Raw genomic sequence first — 19,032 nt, 5'->3', positions numbered from 1 at the left:
AATTTCAGAAGAAGAATTTTGAAATTTTAGCCTATATGACCTCGTTTGGCTCCTGGGGGGCTGGGACAATATAATTCACAATTTTGGTTAACCTTTGGCCATGGAAGGTTTCTGCAAAATTTCAACAAATTTGGTTTCACAGTTTTGGAGAAGAAGTCGAAAATGTAAATTGTTTATCGCCATACAACGCACGACAGATGTTGACAGACAAAAGGCGAATAGAATAGGTCAGTTGAGACTTTGTCTCAGCTAGGTGACCTTAAAATCTTCTTCTCAATTTCTAGAAGGCCTAGATACCTAATATTTAGCATGAACAATGTTGAAATAAATGTCTACTAAGTTTGTTAATATGATTGATCTTGATCTATATGCAAGGGTACTGGGGCTGCCAAACCTCAAATCTTCAACAAACTTCTTATAAAGTTCTGAAATGAAAGACCTGGCTTTGACTTCTTGTACGTTGAAACAAAGCGCTCGTAACCAAACTTGTTGTGAATGATTTCTAGTTTATATTGATATGAATTTCTATTCAAATTTTAAATTCGCCAATTTATTGAAATGGAAAACATAAAATTTAGAAGCTGCAAAATAAAAGTTGGTGTAGTATAAAGTGGTTTCAAATAATGAAGGGACACATCAATTTGGACAATGAAAAAATTCAAGTTTATCAAATGTTTAATAAAAGTTATAAATCAACGTAAAGTGGTATTGTGTCTGAATAAATTAGAATATCAAAATGTCTGAATAAATTAATTCAAAATAAATTAGAATATAACAAACTCCATACGCTATAACTGTGGGAACACATTCGATGTTAGGAGTCTTCGAAGTAAATGGTGAGGCTACTGATGCCTCGGCCTCAGACAGAGAAATGCCAGTGTGGGCCGTCTTTAGCGCCCCACAGTCGTTGGCTCCATCACCACACATTGCCACGTAGTATCTGTAACACAGGAATTTTTGTATGTCAAAGGTATTATCTTGTACTGTAATGTATTGTCTGAAACATCAAAGCAACTATTATTATATGTGATAATGTGAGACTACTGTACATGTACTGAGTTTGCAGCTTGTCTTACCTAGAAAAAAATATATATAGAGATTGGCAACTCCTCCAACTTTACAATTGGCAGATGTACCTCTGTATGTGCTTAGGGGTTTTTAGATAAACTCTTCAATAGTTGAATATAAAAGAATAACTTTGATATGTTGTGAAAGTGCAGTAATTTTCAGATGGTTTGAGTACGATATTGGATAGAAAAAATAATATTTTAACTTATTTATTAATAAAACAAAATGCACTTCCGGTTTTGAATGCCTGATTTTCCAAAAAACAGGTAAAATTGCTTATTTTCATGCTTTCAAAAATTATATTAAATAACATCAATCGGGAAAACTGATCACATCAAACCATGATATAATGTTTAAACTTTGTGTTGATGCAAAAATATCATGTTTAAAAGAATACACTTAAAAGTATTTAGCCAAGGCAAAATGCTTATAAACCGGAGGTCCCTCTGCCTGTCAACAAAGACAAAGAAAGAGTTTCTAATCTCTATGATGTTTCTGGTCTTACCCTACTTCCTGCAGTACTTCGATGAGCTGTGCCTTCTGACTAGGGGACATGCGGGCAAACACTGTGCCTCTCACTACAATCTGCAACAGATATAAAATTCATCTGAAATAAGAAGTCTGTCAATCTTAATGCTCATCTGAATATTCTTGTTCTGCATTTTGGCAGGTCGTAAATTCACTCAGCAATCTTATTTTCAGAATTGACAAGATAATTTATTTTTAAACAAGAGGCCCATTGGCCTAGCTAAATGGTCAACTGATATTTGATACAAATTAGTTATGTCATTAACTAGCCAACAGATGAGTTTTGTTCACGAATTAGGAACAAAGATCTAATAGGTCTACATACAAAGTTTCATTAAGCTTGGTGCATATTAACTCAAATTATCCAGTTCGCAAAGTTCAATAATCATTATTACAAAGGGTAATAATTGCAAAATTAAGTTAAGAGTCGAATCAAGCTGATTTTCAAACTTGTCCAAGATCTCTCCAATGTTAGTCTACTTACAAAGTTTCATTAAGCTTGGTTTATATTTACTCAAATTATCGCATTCACAAGGTCCAATAATAATTATTAGTGCAAAGGGCAATAACTCAATAAATTATAGTCGAATCAAGCTGATTTTAAAACTCGTCCAAGATCTTTCCAATGTTAGTCTATATAAAAAGTTTCAATAAGCTTGGTTTATATTTACTCACGTTATCACGTTCACAAGGTCAAATAATAATTATTAGTACAAAGGGCAATAACTCTGTACATAACTGTCAAATCAAGCTGATTTTTACCCTCTTCCAAGATCTTTCCAATGTTAGTCTATATATACAAAGTTTCATTTAGCTTGGTTTATATTTACTCAAGTTAATGCGTTCACAAGGTCAAATAATGATTAATTGTGCAAAGGGCAATAAATCCATAAATTACTGTCAAATCAAGCTGATTTTTGAACTCGTCCGAGACCTTTCGAATGTTAGTCTACAAACAAAAATTCATTAAGCTTGTTTCATATTTATTCAAGTTTTCATATTCACAAGGTATAATAATAATTATAAGTGCAAAAGGCATTCATAATAATTATAAGTGCAAAAGGCATTCACTCTGTAAATTTCTGTCGAATCAAGCTGATTTTCAAACTCGTCTTGTTCGATGTTAGTCTACAAACAAAGATTCATTAAGCTCTGTGGATATTTACCCAAGTTATCATGATCACGAGGTCCAATAATAATTATCAGTGGAAAGAGCAATAAGTCCTTAAATTACTGTCGAATTAAGGTGATTTTTGAACTGTTCAAGATCATTCTAATGTTAGTCTACATAAAAAGTTTCATAAAGCTCGGTTCATTTTTACTCAATTTATCGTGGTTACAAGGTCCAATAATAATTATTATCAGTGGAAAGGGCAATAACTCTGTAAATTACTGTCAAATCAAGGTGATTTTTGAACTCGTTCGAGATCATTCTAATGTTAGTCTACATACAAAGTTTGTTAGTTCTGGTGGACTGAAATACATAACAATTGACTGAACCAGATGTTGTGGACATTATTTTGGGTAGAACCTCTTGGAAGTTCTACTTTATCTTGGGTAGAACCTCTTGGAAGTTCACTTGGGTAGAACCTCTTGGAAGTTCTACTTTAACTTGGGTAGAACCTCTTGGAAGTTCTACTTTAACTTGGGTAGAACCTCTTGGAAGTTCTGGTGGACAAAAATATCAAACAATTGACTGAACCAGATGTTTTGGACTTTACCTTGAGTAGAACCTCTGGGAAGTGCTGGCGAAGTACACTCCAGGATTTTCCTGTCACCGCAAAATGGAATTTGTCATATGGATCATCTATCTGGATTGTTAAGTTCTGACAACAAAAATAAACACATGTTTGATGCTTTGATGTTTGAGATTAAATAATATAACTTAGAAAAGAGGCCCAAGGGCCTAAATGGTCATCTGACTACTTTGGCAATAATCGTATAGGAAATTAATTAGATATAGTGTCATGGTAGCCATCTTCGATTTGGGATCAACCAGAGATGTTACAGCACTTTGTCAGGATCATTCATGCAAATTTCAGTCAAATCGCACTGGTAGAACTTTAAAATGTGTTTTCAAGATGGCGACTTCCTTATTGCATGTTTATCCTGCAAACTATCAATAGTGGAAGCCAGCTGATGTGCATGCATCTCCCGGACATCACTTGACTTAACCATTAGTGGCTTCGGAAATCTGGCACAGCATCCCCGGTTATCAGGGCCGCTCACGTTTGTCTATCAAGCCCTATAGAATTGTCTAATGATGTCTCACAGTCAACCTGTTTGTCTTCGGTGGCCTGAAACGTGACTTTCGTGTGGCTGCAGGGAGAGATAGTGTAAATTAAACTAGCATTATAGTCATATACGTCTAAAGAAATTAGTTGTATACAGACATATAGGTGAAGTCTGCAGTTGTACATCTAAGTCAGGTTTAACTGCATACTGAACACCTAAAACTCACCTCTCCAGTAGAAATTTCTTCTACTTTCCTATTGCGGTCATCAGTGTACACAAATTCAAGTTGAGGGTTGGACTGCGAGTAGTCACCAGGAAGGTAAAAAGCCTCGGCTAGGATGATTTTATCTGGAGGGTCCACCATCCCACATTCTCGAGCCACACTCAGGGCTGTCAGTATATTATCACCTACACAAAACACATATTTGTGTCAGTATATTATCACCTACACAAAACACACTTATGTGTCAGTATAGTATCACCTAAACAAAACACACATATGTGTCAGTATATTATCACCTACACAAAACACACATATGTGTCAGTATATTATCACCTACACAAAACACACAAATGTGTCAGTATATTATCACCTACATGTGTCAGTATATTATTACCTACACAAAACACACATATGTGTCAGTATATTATCACCTATACAAAACACACATACCGTATGTGTCAGTATATTATCACTTACACACAAGATACAAGCCTAAGTATAACAAGCATATATATACTCTGCTTTTCAAACTTCAAGTTATCAAATCATGGCTGCCTGTCAGCCCTAAATGGTAATATTCACAAATAAGACCTATGTGGAGCATACCTATACCGAAATAAAGTACAAAACCAGAGATCCCAGAGGAATCTTGGCGCCCACCAAAGAATGATCTATGTCTGACAATGGAAAGAGGGATCTTGTCTCTGCTTTTCAAACTTTTTAACAAACTACGTATACGATATGAGAAATAGCGGTAACATACTTAAACTACCAAAATCTAAGGTGGCAGCCATCAGCTATCTTCTTGATCGATGAGTGTCAAAATATCATATGCACAACTAGGGTCCTTGGGGTACCTACATATGAAATTAAAGAAATATCCCTTCAGTGCTTTCTGAGAAATAGCTGTAATAAACCTAAACTACCAAAATCTAAGACGGCCGGTCGGTCATTTTGTTGACCGATTGGTCCCAAAATGCAATATGCATAACTAGGTCCCTAGGGGTTCCTAAAAATGAAATTTGAGAAAGATCCCTTCAGTGCTTTCTGAGAAATAGTGGTAACAAACTTTAACTAACAAAATCCAAGATGGCTGCCTGTCTTGTTGACCGATCAGTCCCAAAATGCAATATGCATAAAAAGGGGCACATTTTGAAATTTGAGACTAATTCCTTCAATGCTTTCTGGGAAATAGCGATAACAACGGACTATATTCACTATTGGGCCTTTTGGTTCTGAAATTCACTGAATTTTAGTTATCCATACAAAGAAAAAATAAATAATTTTAGAATGAAATAACAAAATCTTAAGGGTTTAATTGTGAGAATATACTCCTTCTAAATTCTTGACATTATTTTTGGCAATATGACATCACAAATATGGCCAAATTCCAATATCCTGCCATTTTTTGTTAACTTGCCCACCTTTTTCAGCAAAAATGCTTCATTAGAAGTATGAGCGCATGCATGTGCCATCACAAAATTTTGTCCAAATGTGTGTTATGGTGATAAACACATTCTTGAAAAATTTCATGATGGCACATGCATGCGCTCATATTCATTTTCAGTGAAAACAGTCCAAAATCATACATTTTGTCATTATTTTAGGGTAAAATGGCAGAACCCCTATTTTGATGACATAATCATATAAAAGTGTGATGTCATACACAATTTTGGTGCATGTACTTTGTAATCATATGTATCCAGTGTTACATAAAAATAACTTCCAGTTGATACATGGAATGCTGCAATTTGGAGCCATATATGCCTAATAGTGGATATTGTCCTTTCAACTATCAAAATCCAAGATGGCTGCCTGTCTACTATCTTGTTAACTTATTGGTCCCAAAAAGCAATACGCACAACTAAGGTCCTAGGGGAATCTACGTATGAAATTTGAGGTAGATCCCTCCAGTATTTCTGAGAAAAAGCGATAATAAAGACATTCTTTTATAAAACTCAGATAAATTCAAACTTTAAGCACTTTTGTCTTCTAATGGGACAAATATAACATGTAAGGGGTGAAAAGGAAACCATGATTTACAAACCAGTGACCATGATGGTGCGGATATTTGCCTCACGCAGTTGACTAATGACAGGTGAGGTTTCATTTTTTAATTTGTTTTCCATAATGAGAAGACCAAGAAACAGCAAGTCTTTCTCTACTTGTTCTCTGAAAAAGAAAACAGCAAACATTACAATTCTGCTGAGAGGTGAAAGGTCATTTGAAAGACTTATTTAATACCCGAGTATTCAGTGACAAGACAGTTAAGTGACCTATGGTCTAATGGCCATGAATCAGCGCTAAACAACTTTCAAATCCCTGTCAAGCCAACTTGTAAAATCTGCTTTTACACAACTAAAATATCAATTATGGCCCAGAAAACAAGAGGCCCAGAGGCCTGTATCACTCACCTGGTTTGTGATGCCTAGTAATGTTCTGAATACAGGTTCATTGTTTCTTTTTCTGAAGGAATTTGAATATTTACCTCTAATTACCCTATTGTGCCCCACTCTTTCTGCTCCAGGGGGTCAAAGCCAAAATTTATACAAATTCTGTTAACCCCTAGGATGTTTCTGGGCCAAATTTGGTTAAAATCCAAGCAGAACTATATGACTAGTAGCAAGTTATAGGATTTACCGCTATTTCCCATATTGGGCCTTGCCCTTCCTGCCCCCAGGTGTCAGAGCCAAAATTTATACAAACTCTATTCCCCTTTCCCCATGGATGTTTGTGGTCACATTTGGTTTCAATCCATGCAGAACTCTAGGACAAGTAGCGATTTATCAGATTTACCTCTATTTCCCATATTGGGCCCCACCCCTCCTGCCCCCGGGGGAGTCAGAGCCAAAATTTATACAAGTTCTGTTTCATTTCCACCAAGGATGTTTCTGGCCAAATTTGGTTACAATCCATGCAGAACTCTAGGACAAGTAGCGACTTATAGGATTTACCTCCTTTTCCCTTATTGGGCCCCGCCACTCCTGCCCCCGGGGGGTCAGAGGCAAACTTTATGCAATTTCTGTTCCCCTTCCCCCAAGGATATTTCTGGCCAAATTTGGTTACAATCCATGCATAACTCTAGGACAAGTAGCGATTTACAGGATTAACCTCTATTTCCCCTATTGGGCCCTGCCCCTCCTGCCCCCGGGGGGGTCAGAGCCAAAATTTATACACAGGTTCTGTTCCCCTCCCCCCAAGGATGTTTCTGGCCAAATTTGGTTATAATCAATGCAGAATTCTAGGACAAGTAGCGATTTATTGGACTTACCTCTATTTCCCCTATTGGGCCCCGCCCCTCCTGCCCCTGGGGGGTCAGATCCAAAAGTTATACAAGTTCTGTTCCCCTTCCCCTAAGGATGTTTGTGGCCAAATTTGGGTACAATCCATGCAGAACTCTATGACTAGTAGCGATTTAAAGGAAATGTTGACAGACGGACGACGACGGACGGACGACGGACGCCGCGCCATGACATAAGCTCACCGGCCCTTCGGGCCAGGTGAGCTAAAAATTAAAAAGAAATATACACACCTTTGCATTCTTTGTATTTTGACATAGTTTATTTTAGAAGAGAGAGGTTTCCAGGCCAAAGCGATCACACGGTAGCCATGTTGAGTGTAGGAGCACAATACACTAAGGAAGTCGTCTGGCACTGAAAAGAAACAAGGATATTTCAAAGTCGGTAAACATACCATAGTTTTCATATATGACATGGATGCCTTTACTTTTTGGTTATCAATTTCTACTTGCTTCATACGTTATGATGCTATATGTTGCTTTTGCATTACTGATCATATATGGCACTGTGTACAACCTGGCCAAGGGCTTGATTGTTCTTTCATTGAATTAACAACGTTGTTAGCTAAACAATAGTTTAGATATTTGGCATTTCACACAGAAGTAAGAATCAGAACAATAGGAGACAATACACGTTTTTGAAGAGACGCTTCAAATCTTGCTCTTTTTTTTAATTTTTTAATAGTTTTGCCAAATTAGTCTGTTTATCAATTATATCTTCTTCTTTTTTCAATTAGTCTGGAGCTTTTTGTTTACACCATTTTGTTTACTGTCCAAACACTATATGTTAGTTTTTATAATGATCCTGTTTGAGATGAGGTACACAGAAGACATGACATTGCTAATCACCAAGATTTTGTAAGAAGAGGATAAAATTATGGTATTCCTCTTTTCATTGTGTATTTCAAGAGCTCTTTATGTGGTCAACAGAGGTAAACAGTGATCTCTGGAGCTCTATGGGGTCAACAGAGATACACAATGATCTCTGGAGCTCTCTAAATGGTCAACAGAGGTAATTAGTGGTCTCTGGAGCTCTATGGGTCAACAGAGATACACAATGATCTCTGGAGCTCTCTAAATGGTCAACAGAGATAATTAGTGGTCTCTGGAGCTCTCTATGGGATCAACAGAGATACACAATGATCTCAAGAGCTCACTATGTGGTCAACAAAGATACACAATGATCTCTGGAGCTCTCTAAATGGTCAACAGAGGTAATTAGTGGTCTCTGGAGCTCTCTATGGGGATGGTCAACAGAGGTAAACAGTGATCTCTGGAGCTCTCTATGTGGTCAACAGAGGTAAACAGTGGTCTCTGGAGCTCTCTATGTGGTCAACAGAGGTAAACAGTGATCTCTGGAGCTCTCTATGTGGTCAACAGAGGTAAACAGTGATCTCTGGAGCTCTCTATGTGGTCAACAGAGGTAAACAATGATCTCTGGAGCTCTCTATGTGGTCAACAGAGGTAAACAATGATCTCTGGAGCTCTCTATGTGGTCAACAGAGGTAAACAGATCTCTGGAGCTCTCTATGTGTCAACAGAGGTAAACAATGATCTCTGGAGCTCTCTTATGTTGTCGACAGAGGTAAACAATGATCTCTGGAGCTCTCTATGTGGTCAACAGAGGTAAACAGTGATCTCTGGAGCTCTCTATGTGGTCAACAGAGGTAAACAATGATCTCTGGAGCTCTCTATGTGGTCAACAATGGTAAACAATGATCTCTGGAACTCTCTTATGTTGTCGACAGAGGTAAACAATGATCTCTGGAACTCTCTTATGTTGTCGACAGAGGTAAACAATGATCTCTGGAACTCTCTTATGTTGTCGACAGAGGTAAACAATGATCTCTGGAGCCTCTATGTGGTCAACAGAGGTAAACAGTGATCTCTGGAGCTCTCTATGTGGTCAACAGAGGTAAACAATGATCTCTGGAGCTCTCTTATGTGGTCAACAGAGGTAAACAGTGATCTCTGGAGCTCTCTATGTGGTCAACAGAGGTAAACAGTGATGATCTCTGGAGCTCTCTATGTGGTCAACAAAAACAATGATCTCTGGAACAATGACAGAGGTAAACAATCTGAGCAACTGAGGTCCCCAGTGGACTCGTGGAGCAACAGAGGTAAACAGTGATTGGAGCAACAGAGGTAAACATCTCTGGAGCAACTCTAAATTCATGGTCTGTGAGCAACAGAGGTAAAACATTGGATCTTGAAGCTCTCTATGTGGTTTACAGAGGTAAACATATAAATCTTACCTGTTGTTGGTCGCAGAGACCTAAACATCTCAGGAGCTCCTGGCAGTAACAGTTCAAACTTTGTAACTGGAGCTGTCGAACAATAACAGACATGCGCGTGTAAACGTAACTGATTGAAACTGGCGCAGGATACCTCTCCTTCTTGGGTGTGGGTCCAGCTGTCAAAATAAAGAGCTTTCTAAGGTTTTCGTTTTGGTATACAGCTGTGTTTCTCTATCCAGGGTCATCTATCTGTTTCTCCACGACAGAGGTAAACAATGATCTCTGGAGCTCTCTATGTGGTCAACAGAGGTAAACAGTGATCTCTGGAGCACTCTATGTGGTCAAAAGAGGTAAACAATGATCTCTGGAGCTCTCTATGTGGTCAACAATGGTAAACAATGATCTCTGGAACTCTCTATGTGGGCAACAGAGGTAAACAGTGATCTCTGGAGCAACAGAGGTAAACAGTGGTCACTTGAGCAACAGAGGTAAACAGTGGTCTCTGGAGCAACAGAGGTAAACAGTGGTCTCTGGAGTAACAGAGGTAAACAGTGGTCTCTGGAGCAACGGAGGTAAACAGTGGTCTCTGGAGCAACGGAGGTAAACAGTGGTCTCTGGAGCAACGGAGGTAAACAGTGGTCTCTGGAGCAACGGAGGTAAACAGTGGAGGTAAACAGTGGTCTCTGGAGCAACAGAGGTAAACAGTGGTTCTCTGGAGCAACAGAGGTAAACAGTGGTCTCTGGAGCAACAGAGGTAAGTACTGTTACAGTAATACCTTAAGTATTCCTACTCTGTGTGTAATGGCATGTCACTAATACCTACAGTATGTAAACTGTGAACTCGTAAGTATGCACAGGTTACCTAAGTATTCTTTACTCTGGAGTAAAGTACATATCACTAATACCTAAGTATTTATCTTTGTTTTGGTAAGTACAAATCATAATACCTAAGTATTTACCTGTGGGGATAAGTACAATATCACTAATACCTTAAGTATTTACCTCTGTGTAGAGTAAGTACATATCACTAATACCTAAGTATTTACCTCTGTGGGTAAGAAGTACATATCACTAATACCTTAAGTATTTACCTCTGTGGAGTAAGTACATATTTACCAATACCTAAGTATTTTACCTCTGTGTGTAAGTACATATCACTAATACCTAAGTATTTACCTGTGTGGGTATAAGTACATATCACTAATACCTAAGTATTTACCTCTGGGAGTAAGTACATATCACTAATACCTAAGTATTTATCTGTGTGGGTAAGTACAAATCACTAATACCTAAGTATTTACCTCTGTGGGTAAGTACATATCACTAATACCTTAGTATTTACCTCTGTGAGTAAGTACATATCACTAATACCTAAGTATTTACCTCTGTGGGTAAGTACATATCACTAATACCTTAGTATTTACCTCTGTGGGTAAGTACATATTACCAATACCTAAGTATTTACCTCTGTGGGTAAGTATATATCACCAATACCTAAGTATTTACCTCTGTGGGTAAGTACAAATCACTAATACCTAAGTATTTAGCTCTGTGGGTAAGTACATATCACTAATACCTTAGTATTTACCTCTGTGGGTAAGTACATATTACCAATACCTAAGTATTTACCTCTGTGGGTAAGTATATATCACCAATACCTAAGTATTTACCTCTGTGGGTAAGTACAAATCACTAATACCTAAGTATTTAGCTCTGTGGGTAAGTACATATCACTAATACCTTAGTATTTACCTCTGTGGGTAAGTAAATATTACCAATACCTAAGTATTTACCTCTGTGGGTAAGTATATATCACCAATACCTAAGTATTTACCTCTGTGGGTAAGTACAAATCACTAATACCTAAGTATTTAGCTCTGTGGGTAAGTACATATCACTAATACCTAAGTATTTACCTCTGTGGGTAAGTACATATTACTAATACCTAAGTATTTACCTCTGTGGGTAAGTACATATCACTAATACCTAAGTATTTACCTCTGTGGGTAAGTACATATCACCAATACCTAAGTATTTACCTCTGTGGGTAAGTACATATCACTAATACCTAAGTATTTAGCTCTGTGGGTAAGTACATATTACCATAATACCTAAGTATTTACCTCTGTGGGTAAGTACATATCACTAATACCTAAGTATTTACCTCTGTGGGTAAGTACATATCACTAATACCTAAGTATTTACCTCTGTGGGTAAGTACATATCACTAATACCTAAGTATTTACCTCTGTGGGTAAGTACATATCACTAATACCTAAGTATTTACCTCTGTGGGTAAGTACATATCACCAATACCTAAGTATTTACCTCTGTGTGTAAAGTACATATCATGAATACCTAAGTATTCACCTGTGTGGGTAAGTACATATTACTAATACCTAAGTATTTACCTCTGTGGGTAAGTACATATTACTAATACCTAAGTATTTACCTCTGTGGGTAAGTACATATTACTGATACCTAAGTATTTACCTCTGTGGGTAAGTACATATTACTAATACCTAAGTATTTAGCTCTGTGGGTAAGTACATATCACCAATACCTAAGTATTTACCTGTGTGGATAAGTACATATTACCAATACCTAAGTATTTACCTGTGTGGATAAGTACAAATCACTAATACCTAAGTATTTACCTGTGTGGATAAGTACAAATCACTAATACCTAAGTATTACTAATACCCTAAGTATTCACCTGTGTGGGTAAGTACATATCACTAATACCTAAGTATTCACCTGTGTGGGTAAGTACATATCACTAATACCTAAGTATTCACCTGTGTGGGTAAGTACATATCACTAATACCTAAGTATTTATCTCTGTGGGTAAGTACATATCACTAATACCTAAGTATTTACCTCTGTGGGTAAGTACATATCACTAATACCTAAGTATTTACCTCTGTGGGTAAGTACAAATCACTAATACCTAAGTATTTACCTCTGTGGGTAAGTACATATCACTAATACCTTAGTATTTACCTCTGTGGGTAAGTACATATCACTAATACCTTAGTATTTACCTCTGTGGGTAAGTATATATCACCAATACCTAAGTATTTACCTCTGTGGGTAAGTATATATCACCAATACCTAAGTATTTACCTCTGTGGGTAAGTACAAATATCACTAATACCTAAGTATTTAGCTCTGTGGGTAAGTACATATCACTAATACCTTAGTATTTACCTCTGTGGGTAAGTACATATTACCAATACCTAAGTATTTACCTCTGTGGGTAAGTATATATCACCAATACCTAAGTATTTACCTCTGTGGGTAAGTACAAATCACTAATACCTAAGTATTTAGCTCTGTGGGTAAGTTCATATCACTAATACCTTAAGTATTTACCTCTGTGGGTAAGTACATATTACCAATACCTAAGTATTTACCTCTGTGGGTAAGTATATATCACCAATACCTAAGTATTTACCTCTGTGGGTAAGTATATATCACCAATACCTAAGTATTTACCTCTGTGGGTAAGTACAAATCACTAATACCTAAGTATTTAGCTCTGTGGGTAAGTACATATCACTAATACCTAAGTATTTACCTCTGTGGGTAAGTACATATTACTAATACCTAAGTATTTACCTCTGTGGGTAAGTATATATCACCAATACCTAAGTATTTACCTCTGTGGGTAAGTACATATCACCAATACCTAAGTATTTACCTCTGTGGGTAAGTACATATCACTAATACCTAAGTATTTAGCTCTGTGGGTAAGTACATATTACCAATACCTAAGTATTTACCTCTGTGGGTAAGTATATATCACCAATACCTAAGTATTTACCTCTGTGGGTAAGTACATATCACTAATACCTAAGTATTTACCTCTGTGGGTAAGTACATATTACCAATACCTAAGTATTTACCTCTGTGGGTAAGTATATATCACTAATACCTAAGTATTTACCTCTGTGGGTAAGTACATATTACTAATACCTAAGTATTTACCTCTGTGGGTAAGTACATATTACTGATACCTAAGTATTTACCTCTGTGGGTAAGTACATATTACTAATACCTAAGTATTTACCTCTGTGGGTAAGTACATATCACCAATACCTAAGTATTTACCTGTGTGGATAAGTACATATTACCAATACCTAAGTATTTACCTGTGTGGATAAGTACAAATCACTAATACCTAAGTATTTACCTGTGTGGATAAGTACAAATCACTAATACCTAAGTATTTACCTCTGTGGGTAAGTACATATCACTGATACCTAAGTATTTACCTGTGTGGGTAAGTACATATCACTAATACCTTAGTATTTACCTCTGTGGGTAAGTACATATCACTAATACCTAAGTATTTAGCTCTGTGGGTAAGTACATATCACTAATACCTTAGTATTTACCTCTGTGGGTAAGTACAAATCACTAATACCTAAGTATTTAGCTCTGTGGGTAAGTACATATCACTAATACCTAAGTATTCACCTGTGTGGGTAAGTACATATCACTAATACCTAAGTATTCACCTGTGTGGGTAAGTACATATCACTAATACCTAAGTATTCACCTGTGTGGGTAAGTACATATCACTAATACCTAAGTATTCACCTGTGTGGGTAAGTACATATCACTAATACCTAAGTATTTACCTCTGTGGGTAAGTATATATCACTAATACCTAAGTATTTACCTCTGTCGGTAAGTACATATTACTAATACCTAAGTATTTACCTCTGTGTATAAGTACATATCACTAATACCTAAGTATTTACCTCTGTGGGTAAGTACATATTACTAATACCTAAGTATTTACCTCTGTGGGTAAGTATATATCACCAATACCTAAGTATTTACCTCTGTGGGTAAGTACATATCACCAATACCTAAATATTTACCTCTGTGGGTAAGTACATATTACTAATACCTAAGTATTTACCTCTGTGGGTAAGTACATATTACTAATACCTAAGTATTTACCTCTGTGGGTAAGTATATATCACTAATACCTAAGTATTTACCTTATCAGCAAAGTCTATGGTTTCCTTGACAACATCAGGTGACTTGGAAGGATACACAATGGTAGGTACCATCATATCAAACCTACTCGACTCCTCCAGGCCCGGCTCTTCTAGATCCTATTAACAATGGCCTCATATTCATCACAATGTTTTAGGTGTTCATGTTTTTAAAAATATGACAATATAACAGTTATTAAAATAAAACATGACAATATGATAGTTTTTAAAATAAAACCTAACATTATGATGGCTATTAAAACTTGATAATATGAAATTCTATCTCTTTCTTTTCATTGTATGTAACTATCTACACTTGTATCTGTGTAGGTTGCAAGAGGTGAAAGTATATAAGTAAATGTATAATATATACTAGGTATACATATGTATATATAATTCAGCATGTATTTATAGTTATATATTAATGATTATATATGATAAAATATTACTTTAATTAACTTACTACATTCGACCTAAAAAGCGCTCATGTTTCTTTAAGTGCCCCTCACCCTTTTTGAGGCCTCAATTTCAGTTGGCAAGGCATAAATAAAGACCAAAACTACACAAAACTGTATAGATTTGCAATAATTTTGTCTTTTCTTCAGCCTCTTTTCATTTCATGATCAAACGTTACCCAGTCGACAGACAAAAACACGATCAAACCTTACCAAGTCGACAGAGGATTAATAGGATCTTACATGGGTCTGTGAAGTAGACAGGGATATCTCAACCCAATGAAAGATTTTGGCCAGTCAACCCGAGGCTTGCCAAGGGTTGACGGCCAAAATCTTTCAGGAGGGTTGGGATATCCCTGTCCACTTCACAGACCCATGTTTAATTCTTTTTCACTCATGCTTAGTAGAAAAAATGATGAAATTCCACTTGGTTTCCAGCTTTTTCGTCGGGTTATTATAGCAGGAACGTCGTTATGTATCAAAATTGATGATGTCATCTACAATGCGCGCCACAGTTACACCGCATGTATTGATGACGTCACGTTATTGTCTAGCGTGTGTGAGCTGTCTTACACCCCCCCTGTGTAAGATAGAGATATCTTTTCCCTAGCAACCACGGGATATCCCTGTGAAGTATGGGAGAAAACAAGATCAAACCTTACCCAGCCGACAGAAGAGAACATGATGAGGTCTAGGGGATCACCACTAAGCCTGCCATCAATCTTTGTGAGGGAGTGACATGTTGCCATACACGCAAGTAATTGTCCCTTGGAAACATCCGACATATCCCTAATCTCATCGTGGAAGCTAGAAAAAAGAAAAAAAAAACAAAAGTGAAACAATAACAATGAGAAATAACGGATGCAAGGAAGGAGGGACAGACGGAAGGAAGGACGGACCATGGACCAAGGATGAAAGGCGATTTGAATAGCCTACCATCTGATGATGCAGGTGGGCTAAAAAGTGGTCCTTAGATAAGATTAACATATCATTTTGTTCATAATCAAAAGCTACACAGGAATAAAAGACCCCAGAGGAGTACTGGCACCCACCAAAGAATGATATATGCAGATATTGGACAATGGAAAGAGGGATCTTATTTTTGCTTTTCAAATTTAAACTATAAACAACGTAAGAAATTTCAGTAATTTCCCTCAGTCCTTTGTTAGAATTAGCAGTAAGTTAAACACAGTCGATTATCAAAATCCAAAATGTCTGCCTACCTTCTTGACCAATAGTTCCAAAAATGCAATTCAGTATAATCCCTCTAACTCAAACCGGGATTCCTCGAATACACTTTATTCGTTGAACTGGTCGTACCGTCCCGACCATGTCCCTATATAATCTATGTAACAAAATCCTGTATAGCTCAAACAGCTATTCGTCAAATACCCCTCATTCCTCGAACAGAAATATGTCCCTGTTTCATCTAATGCATAGTATTTACCTATGAATTCATCAAACAGGTGTTTGGCCAAACAGGAAGTGACATACAGGAAGTGGTTCCCCTGTTAGGTGAATCCTTGGGATAACCTATTTTAGAACTTGTGTGTCAAAGAGGCCTAATAGATTTGAAGGAGCTATTGTAATTGGCCAGGTAAGCTATTTTCTGAAGGTAAAAGGGTAATTAAAATGTCATTGCCATGCATTGTTTTTCATAGTTTGAGACCGGACATTTTGACGGTCAATCGTGACAAACTTAGCTCGGATGAGTCGAACACCCCTGTATTCCTCGAACTATTGACCTGGTCCCCTGCTGTTCGAGTTATAGGGGTTTTACTGTATGCTCAACATTACGGCCCTATCAAAACCTGCAATCTAGTGAGAGTATTACAACCTCCATCATGACTAACTGTACTTACCAGGCATCTTGTGAGGGTACAACACCCTGCATCATGACTTACTTACCAGGCATCTTGTGAGGGTACAACACCCTCCATCATGACTTACTGTACTTACCAGGCATCTTGTGAGGGTACAACACCCTCCATCATGACTTACTGTACTTACCAGGCGTCTTGTGAGGGTACAACTTACCAGGCATCTTAGGAGTGTATGACACCCTTCATCATGACTTACTGTACTTACCAGGCATCTTGTGAGAGTACAACACCCTTTATCATGACTTACTGTACTTACCAGGCATCTTGTGAGGGTACAACACCCTGCATCATGAGTCCATCCTCTGTCAGGGTACCAGTCTGAAATGGATGAAGGATTATTAAGCGAGTAGCGATTTAAAGGATTTACCTCTATCTCCCTTTTTAGGCCCCACCCCTCTTGCCTCCTCAGGGTTAGAGCCAAAATTTATACAAACTCTATTTCCCTTCCCTCAAGGATGTTTCTGGTAAAATTTGGTTACATTCCATGCAGAACTCTATGACTAGTAGCGATTTAAAGCAAGTGTTGACAGACGGACGATGGACGCAGCGCCATGACATAAGCTCCGGATCCTGGCCAGAATATCCCCTATTGGGCCCTGTTCCTCCTGCCTCCAGGGGGTCAGAGCTAAAATTTATACAGACTCTGTTTCCCTTCCCCTAAGAATGTTTCTGGCCAAATTTGGTTAGAATCCATGCAGAACTCTATGACTAGTAGAGTTTAAAAGTAAATCTTGACGGACGGACGGATGGACGATGGACAGACGGCGGAAGCCGTGCCATGATATTAATTTTTTACTTATTTAATTCTGAATCCCAACCACATAATGATGTTATCAATACCATATGACTATGATGTCATTCAATGCTAAGTTTGAAAGAAGAAGTTGTTTACATGACAGTCCCTAAATTGACCCCTTTTGGCCCCACCCCTCAGGCCCCAAGGGGTTAGCCCCACGATTTGTACAATTTTGAATTCCTACCCTATAAGGATGCTACCATTGCATTATGAGTGCTATCCCATGTTTAGTATCAGAGAAGAAGTCTGATTATATGAAAATAGCCAAATTGACCCCTTTTGGCCACACCCCTTGGGCCCCCAGGGGTCAGCCCCACCATTTGTACATTTTTGAATACCCACCCTATAAGGATGCTACCATTGCATTATGAGTGCAATGCCATACTTAGTATCAGAGAAGTTGTTTATATGAAAATAGCCAAATTGACCTTTTTGGCCCTGCTCCACAGATCCCTAGGGGATGCAAAGGGCAATAACTCTGTAAGCTATTGTTGATTAAGTCCAATCTTTTAATTCATCCAATACATTCAAATATAAGTCTGCATACAAAGTTTCATTTGAAAGCTTGATGAATATTTATTCAAGTTATGTCCACAAGGAAAAGTCAACAGACAGCACACAACTAACGGCACAAAACGGACGATGACAGACAAAAGACTATCTCCAAAATAAAGAGCATTTCCCCAGTGATATGTTACTTTAATCTACCTTGTCAAAACAGACTGCGTTCAGACTCCCAGCAATGTTGATGGCCCGCGGACTGATGCAGTAGATACTGTGAGATTTTAATCTACGCTGAGCAAAGATGATACCCACTGTGAGGGCAGCAGGGAGTGCTGGTGGAACAGTGATAGTGATGATGTCGAGGGAGTGGAGGGCAATATCCTGTCCATCTTCACCGTGCTGGATCTGCAACATATCAAACAGGTTTAGTGGTCCACATCTACAACACATCAAACAGATATAGTCGTCCTTATCTACAACACATCAAACAGATATAGTGGGCCAACTCTACAACATATCAAACAGATATAGTCATCCTTATCTACAACACATCAAACAGATATAGTGGGCCAACTCTACAACATATCAAACAGATATAGTCATCCTTATCTACAACACATCAAAGAGATATAGTGGTACAACTCCACAACACATCAAACAGATATAGTGGTCCTTATCTACAACACATCAAGGATGTTTCTGGCCAAAATTGGTTGTGATCCATGCAGAACTCTTAGACTAGTAGCAATTTAAATAATTTACCTCTATTTTCCCTATTGAGCCCTACCCCTCC

General features: G+C 37.6%; 1 pseudogene; it reads right to left on the bottom strand.

Annotated features, from left to right (window-relative positions):
• LOC138317697 (polyamine-transporting ATPase 13A3-like) overlaps nt 1-19,032 on the bottom strand; it is a 69,260-nt pseudogene that overhangs the window by 18,753 nt on the left and 31,475 nt on the right.

The sequence above is a fragment of the Argopecten irradians genome, chromosome 1 (assembly GCF_041381155.1).
Source record: "Argopecten irradians isolate NY chromosome 1, Ai_NY, whole genome shotgun sequence".
In the NCBI taxonomy this organism is placed as follows: Eukaryota; Metazoa; Mollusca; class Bivalvia; order Pectinida; family Pectinidae; genus Argopecten; species Argopecten irradians.
Note: the sequence above shows the minus strand (reverse complement) of the source record. Positions and strands in the feature narration are given on the sequence as shown.